The sequence below is a fragment of the Rhea pennata genome, chromosome 12 (assembly GCF_028389875.1).
Source record: "Rhea pennata isolate bPtePen1 chromosome 12, bPtePen1.pri, whole genome shotgun sequence".
Lineage (NCBI taxonomy): Eukaryota > Metazoa > Chordata > Aves > Rheiformes > Rheidae > Rhea > Rhea pennata.
Genome location: NC_084674.1, coordinates 12765186 through 12773305, shown reverse-complemented (window position 1 = coordinate 12773305; position 8120 = coordinate 12765186). Strand labels below are relative to the sequence as shown.

General features: G+C 45.5%; 1 non-coding gene across 1 annotated transcript; it reads left to right on the top strand.

Moving 5' to 3' along the window:
- Nucleotides 1-7641: 7641 nt before the first annotated feature.
- TRNAL-UAA (transfer RNA leucine (anticodon UAA)) lies at nt 7642-7724 on the top strand. Its single transcript has one exon. It is a non-coding gene; the product is annotated as a tRNA-Leu (tRNA).
- Nucleotides 7725-8120: the final 396 nt, after the last annotated feature.

Here is an 8120-nt window from a genome sequence, read left to right as displayed (position 1 = left end):
ATAAGCCTCCATTATTCCACTGTGGTATTAATAAAATAACACCCTCCCCCCCCCCAAATAAACACACAAACAGACAGTATCCAGTTTCCCACTACCCACAGGAGGTAGTGGGAAGCCCACTGAAGCTTCCCTTTCCCACAGGAGGTAGTGGGAAGCCCACTGAAGCATGTGAGCTCTTGCCCTTCAATGGCTTCCTTCAAAGGTCTTATCCAATGAGGAGCAATCCTGGATTTTGTCCTTGTTGATGTTTTTTAACAAGATGGTCTCTTTCAAGTCAGCATAGAAGTCCAGCTGGGAACCCATATGGAAAAAATATATATATTCTATAAACTTGTTATCTCTATAAAACTTCTTGCACATTCTATGTGTGAGCTCACTCTGTACACCTACTCTTCACCATAACCTGATTTTAGACATCGCATGACAGATAGTCCCAGTGATACCTGTCAGTATTTCTATATATCTACTTGTAAGTCCTTCGCAAGGTATTTTGTGCTGTCTTTTAAGGAGAAAAGTTTTTCTTGATCTTTTGGTAAGTCTTTGTTCACCCATTGTGGCCTCAGTTATCACTGATCTCTGTATGATACTGTGGGTGGAGGCTCAAACTGGCACTTCTCTGATTTTTTTGGCCTAGATCTCCAGAGATCTCTTCCAACCTCAACCGTTCTGTGATTCTGTGATTATTTGTTGGAAAATACAACCTAGTTACTTGTAGACAATTTCCAGTGGCTGCCTTTAAAGCTCTGGTAATGGGAAAACCTGGAGGTATTCCAAGATTCGATGTTGTGTTGGACTTAAGTCGTGTTAATGTTGGAGCTATGTGCCAGCAGATATGCAGTCAGTTACTGCAACACAGATGAAGGGGGTAACTTATAAAGGTGTTGCAAGTTTGTTTAGGGTATGTACCCACATGCTCAAAAATAATGGATTGGGAGAAGTTAATAGGCCTTTTTCTACTCTCACTTTTGCTCCGAGTGGACTAATGCTAGGCAAAGTGGTGCATACAGACATTAAGGAAATGCCTGACCTCTACTTGAAGTGAAGCTACTGCTAAAGGCATACGTACTTTATTTAATCTAGGGAAGGTGGAGGCAAGAGGATGGCAAAACTTCATTTTAATCTGAGCTCAAGGTTGGTGATGGGGAGAGGCACATATGTGCTGATAGAGCTGCATGTGTGTGCCTAGGTCTCAGGCCATGCTAATTCCAGGGATGTGCCAATGCACTCCAAGTTAAGATTGCCAACGCACGAAGGTTGGTGCTCCCAGTCCACAAGAGATGCTATAACATTGCCAGCTGGATGCTCTCTTTGATACAACTATATCCCCTCACTTACTACATCTATTCACTTGTCAAGAGCAAAAACTCATTTCAACACTGTGGATTCTAAATTTTCTCTGATGTAATTGTTGTTTGACACTGCAACCCTTCCAAGCACCTTACATAAGGAAAAAGAGAGAATTAAATATGAGAAGTCTAAAAATAAAACTATTAAAAGGAGACAGAAGCTGTTTTGTGAGCAGCAGGAATAATGTGGTGCCTCTGGGAGAAGATGTGGTGAGCCAGAGGAGATGTTCTGCTTTTAGGCAGTCTTTTATTATGTCAGTGAAGTTCTGCACTTTTCTGAAGTTCTTAGGTGCAGCTCTTTTAGAAATCAGTCTGTTCTTTCTTTTTCTCTCGCAAAACAGCGACTTTCATAGCATTCCCCAAGCCAATCTTCATTTACAGATTGTGCAGCCAAAATTTCCCTTCCCTAATTAACACAGAATGGCTTTTGAAGAAGTTTTAGCTGCAGAGAACATCATATTTAGCTCTTAGCCTGGAGCCAAGCTCTGGGCTAAAGAACGCGTGTCATGCAGATGTACCTTGACATCTGGGATGTGACACGTTGCACACTATCCCATTGAGATAACAAGTAGTAGTGGGCACTGCTGATGCTGCAGGTGGAACACAGAAGGCTTTGCCATTCATTTTTGTCCAAGCTATGTAAATAATTACAGGAGACTTCTTTGGCACACGCAAGGCTATTGGATCTCTATTGATATTTGTCCATATAGCTCAATTGCCTCGTTTCTCTTCTGGGTTGCTTCTGAAAGCCATGTACTGCAGTGTTTCTTAAGTTATGACCCATAAAGAATGGAGTTCTCTGGTAAGCCTTTCTTTCCTGTTGCTGGCTGCTGTCACTTGAGAAGGCAGCCAAAAATACACAATACGTAGATTTTCCTGTGTGCTTTTGGAATGCCCTTATTAGAGCCTGACTTACAGAAAATTGGTCACCAATAAATGCTGAAGTTTAGTTATGGAGACTAAGACTGGGAGAGGCCTTTGGAGGTCACCTGTGTTAAGCTGGGATCAGTCAGGTTTCTGTATGAATTGCTTAAAGTCTCCAGTGCTAGTTGTTCCACCTCCAGAAACAATCTGTTCAGTGTCCAGCTCTGTTTGCTGTAAGAACCTTTCCTACAGGCAGATTCAATCTCCCTTGGCATTAGTTATTTGATAACTAGATGTCTGACCTGAACTAAACAGAAGAGCTCTACTCCTGTTTATTTCTAAAAAGCAGTGTGTTCAACACCTCTGTAGATGGCTCAGATAGCGTGAAGCTCTTTCTGGATATTTCTCTTCTGCAACGACTGTAGAAAAACTCTTGCTAACTGCAACAGGCAAGGATAGACAAACATGCACTGAATGTCTAATTTATTTCTTCACAATTTGGGCACTGGAGTCTGAGGCATCAGTATCACAGAGCTGCAAACATAGAATTGTTCTTGAGCTTTCTTTCTACATAAGCCTTGACTCATTTTCTTTGCGTGTATGTGATGGTGCTTGGAAGGGGGATGGAATAGTGACTGAGAAACGCGCCCATGATGGTATCTTTCACAAAATATAGTCCAGGCTAAGAATAGATAAAGCCTTCATAATTTACATGTGCATCCTGTCCAGAACATCTCTGAAAATAAGTGAACATGAGTGAATGATGACTATGAAATGCCAAACCATTACAATTCACTTCAGACATCTCATTCTGAGCCAATTTAGTGCCAGAGTAGAAACAATGATGTGTAGCCTAGGTAGTTTGAATCCTCGAGTTTGTTTGAGGAATTGTCTGTTGATCAAGAATTGTTTGTGGAAAATACTAGGTGAATAATTTAAAATAACAATAGCTTGTGGAAAATTGTAAACAGCTGAGAGATCATTTCTGGTCAGGAGAATCTAGACAAATGCATTATTTGCTATGACTTACTACCTTAGCTCTGGTAGATACAATGCTTTCAACTTTCTGGAGTCTTTTTGTTGTTGTTTTTGAAAGAATTTACTCAACAAAGAAAACATATTCTCCCTCTGGGATAAATAACCTCCTGTAACTACACAACTCCACTGGTTTTTAATCCAGTCTGTGCGCCCACAGTAAGAGGTCTTTGGTTTTCTGGCCAAATACCAGGATTTGCAAGCTTCATGGAAAACCTTTCCTCTTGAGCTATAGAGCACCATAAGGTTTTCAATTCTGCAGGGGATGACTTGAGCTAACAAGCAGTGGGACATCATATCAGATTCTGCAGAGGGTAAGCTTTCAGGCACAAGACTACAATGTATGTTTTCTAGCCGTTCTGTAAAGAAAGCCCTCTGAATCCAAAGTGAGGCTGGCTTGGTTTCCTGAACTGCCTTTAAAGAGGTAGGAAAAATAGGAAAGAAGAGTGAATGAGCTTCTGTGTTTGCTAACTGCCTGTTTATTCTGAAACTAAAGTAAAAGTTTGAAGTTACGGGTTGGACATCAATAGCGTATTTAAAAATTGACCAAGTCCAAAAAACTTCTTTGTTAAGTGCTATACAAACTCAACACAGGAGCCCTGTCACTATAAGCAGAAATAACTTTTCACCTGCTGGGCAAGGTGAAGCAAAGCTATCATCTGCCACTTAATCTAAGATGACCCTCGTAGGGCTGCCAAACTTCTGACTTGCTTTGTGCTCCTGATGATTGTAATCTGCATCCTAAATTGCTTTCATACTACATGACAGGTAGAAGAGGAGAACCCTGTCCTGCTTCTTTCTGCCAACCAATATCTAAACTCATGCAGTAGAGATTATTTTAGCCCTTGTACTAACAAAGCAGAGGCTTTATTCTGGACTGAAATCTTTCAAGTGCCATTTTTACTCTGCTCTGCTCATGATTATAAGGCTCTGGATTTTTTGTTTCTTAACTACCAATCAGACCCTTTCCAGCTGCAGTGATAACCGTGGGATGATAGTTGCCTCCAGTGGCTGTTTAAATTAAACACAGAGTGCCAGGAGATCTGTTTCTGGGGGAGAAAAGGTGAGAGAAGGAACTACTTTCCAGTTAACGTTGCCAACGTGTTTCTGAAGCTAAGGACAACACTCTTCTGACTTCTGGACATTATTAATGTCTTTCATTTACAGAACATGTGTTCAGAAAGTCTGCAGCCATTTCACCTTCCAACTGTCATTCATAGGGATACTGCAAGTGAAGCACAGCCAGCCTGGTTTGAGATGTGCGCAGGAGATATCCAGAATGCTACAGGTAATTCAGCTGGTGTTGCATTCCCCACCAGATGCAAGACAGAGGTGGATCGATCTTGCCTTTACTGGGGAATGCAACACCAATTGAACTGGTCATCTTTGGAGACTTTGGTTAGGTTGTGGTCTGTGTTAGACATGTGTCTCCCATCGTTGCCACCACCTCTTCCTGCTAAACAAAACTTTTGTGTTGTTGAGGTGCTTCTAGCTTAGCATCTTCTGAGAGTATTCAAATGTGACCTGCTCCTGTGACTACTCAGGCTGGCACCAGTATTTGTGCCCCTTCCTTTGTCCCAATAGGTTTTCTGATGTGCCAGTAAATTTGATCAAGGCAAGGGAAGCTGAGCTGTCACCACTCCACTGAAGGCTGCACATGGAGATTGCCCCAAAGGTTCAGCAACAGAAGCATAGCAACAAGCCATCATCTCATTCCCCCTGTCCCTTGTCTGAGCCACCCATGGCAGGGTGACTGCTGGTCAGGGTGTCTGAGGAGAGGGGACTCCAAGAAGGCCAAGGAGGCTGAGCAGCTTTGGGAGAAAGGGCCAATGAGGCCAGCAGTGCCTGACTGCATGCTTGTGCTTGAGCTGGCCACTGTTCCTGCAGCAAGGCTGATTTCTGTAGCCTCCTCCTAGTCAGAGTGATGACATAGCTTGTAAATTGAGCAAGCAGCTGGGCTGTGGCTGGGCACTGGAGGCTGGTTCAACACAGAGGTTTATGGGAACCTGTAGAGATTTGGAGAGGGGAAGAGGCTAGGAGGCAATGGTCCCTGATGAGAAGAGCAGAAGTGTCATGCAGATTTTGCTGTTCTGGGCCAGCATAACCTCCTTTGCAGGCACTAGGGAGATCCCAGAACAGACACAGGGCAGCAAGCATCAGCTGAATCTGCTCTCTTGTGCATCTATCCCAGTCCCTCCTAGCATTGCCTTAAACCTGCCCTGGAGGGGTGACCTCACCAATTATTCAGCCCTTGGGCTACCTACGCAGGCTCTCGATTCAAGTAACTCTTCCCAGCCTGGACCTGAAGGGTTAAGGTAAGATGTTAACTTCAAAGCTTAGTGCAGTGGGCACTATGGGGATCTGAGCACTGTGGGTCATGGCTGTGCTCGAGAGCAGCTCCTTTCTCTCCACAATGTAAGAAGCAGATGTGGCATAAAAGCTTTGTTTCGGGGAGAGCATGATTAATTTTGCTTCTTAGAGAATGACAAATATATTATATTCACTGTCATGCACGTGCATTCTCTTTGCCTGATGGGTGACCCCTGTCTTAATGCCAACCGTGCAAGGTCCAGCTCCATAAATGAAGAGGAGAGCTTTGCAAGCTCATTAATGCTTTGAAGTCTTTCATTATGAACAGATTTTTCTGGAGCTGGCTAGCGTGACACCTGTTGCTAGCATGATTTCATTTGATATTAATGCAGATGCTGCATATAGAGGCATCTGAGGGTGCTCAGCTGCAATTCTGTACACAGGCACCAACTCAGAGTGTTGCTGTGCCTGAATGGGAAGGGCAAAAGGAAATAGGGGAAGTTGCTGTTCCCTCTTGGTGCCTGAAGAGGTGAAATTTCCTGCTGGCAGAATTTATTGCTTGTGAATAGACGAACCCAATGCTCTCCTAAGCTGAGGAACTGCAGAGTCTCCCAGTGTAATGTCTGGGGATCCCTCTTCCTTGCTTTCCATGGCTCTCGTGTTGTCTCTGGAGGCCAAGGTGTACCCTCCTGGAGGAGGAGCTCTTTTGAGGCTCAGAAACACCCTTTTTCTGGTCAGTGGTTCTTATCTCTGCACCAGTGAGCTGCAAGCCCTCCAAGCAGCTAAGATCCCCCAGGGCAGAGCCACGAGCAGTCTCCAGACAATGATGAGGGAATTACTGAGCTTCAAGCAGGACAGACCCAGGATAGTTTGGCCAAGCACCACCACTTCCTCCTCCTCACTCCCAAAGAGATATCCCTGTCTTGGGATGTATTCCTGCTTGTCTTGGCATTCTGGGATCAGAAAAATCTTTCCATGATCTGTCAGATCTGCTCAGGTGTCCCACATTATATTTTGAGGTCTTCTCAGCCACTCCCACAGCTGAGGCTGCTTCAGTGAATGGACTCCTCTGGCAAAGTAGCTGCGTTACTGTAAGTCAGCATCACTTGGGGATCCAGTGACAGGGGAAAAGACTGGAATAGGTTTTGGTGTTCCCCCAAAGCAACAGCAGCCCGACACGAAGGTGCTGGCCTGGGAAGAGTCAGATGGGCTGAAAGCAGAGATAAAAAGCATCAGCTTCCTGTGGCTTAAGAGCTAAAGGTCTAGAATACAAAGGTGTTTTGAGGCTGTGAGTTTGAATCCCACATGATTCCAAAGAGGGAGGTGTTTTTTGTTTTTTTTTTTCTAGAGGGCAAAAAAGCGCTCTGTGTCTAACTACAAACAAAAAGGACCCCCTTTTCCCTCTGACTTTTACCACTAAACATTCCAGTTGAGTTCAAATGCAGTCCAGAGAGGTGAGGAGCAGGACCTAAGGCACAGTTTAACTATTTGGCTTGTCTGGGTGAGCACTGAAGGGCTCTCAGAGCAGCTCCCTCCCCTGCTGGGCACTCAGCAGAATCAGGCCAAGATGCTACAGCAGTTCTCTGCCAGCACCAGGGGCCCTGGAGGTATCAAGATGTTTGCGGTCCTTGCACAAGGATCTGGCATGGTGCTGCAGGGTCTGTGCTGCCCTCCATGGCCCACAAGGCTCTGTCTCTCCCAGTGAGATGTTTCCCTTGTAGCGGGGTTTGACAATGGCAGCTGTGTCACAGCAGTTGGGGTTCAAACAGGGTGCTGGGTGGACAAGCTGCAGGTGAGCAGAGACATGCTTCCTGGAGATGGAGGAGCAGGACATGGAGGCAAAATTGTGAGGTTTTGAAAAACCAGGGAATGGAAGCATTTCTTGTGGGAGGCAAGGGAAGGGAGTGAGGGGGTTTGTCATTATGCTCTTTCAGAAGCAAGTTTGTTGGGGAAGTCAAAGAAGAAATGAGGAGAAGAGGGTGTCACTGGGCTTGAGAAAGTCAGTCCTTCTCTGGGTCCCCCTGAGGGCTGGGCAAGTTGTGCAGCCCTTAGGGTGGGAGGTGGCACACCTGATGGCAGGCAGCCCACCAGGATGGCCGAGTGGTAAAGGCGTTGGACTTAAGATCCAATGGGCACATGCCCGCGTGGGTTCGAACCCCACTTCTGGTAGGAGCCTTGTTTTTCCCTTGGCCCTGACTGACACCACTGAAGTGGCCAGGGCACTGGAGTGATCTCCCCCGGGGCACCTGTCTGTCTGCCCTGCCTGCAGGGGCTTGCAGTCCAAAGGGAGCCAAGGGAGTGTTGAAATCATTGTGGGCTTGAATCCAACTTGCTCGCAAAATAGAAGCCTGTTTTCTCCAAGGCAGAAAAAAAAAGGAAGGGTGGGGGGCAGGGGAGGAGGGGAACATTTTAAGCTCCAAACAGCCCAGTCAAGTCACAAGGACAAGCTCTGCCCCTGCTCTGCTCTGCGAGCCCAAACCCATCACTTGGCCTTATCAAAGGCATCTTTTAGCCTTCAGAAGTTAGGAACTGCAGAACCTGCCCCCAGAGAGTGCCAAAAGCCCC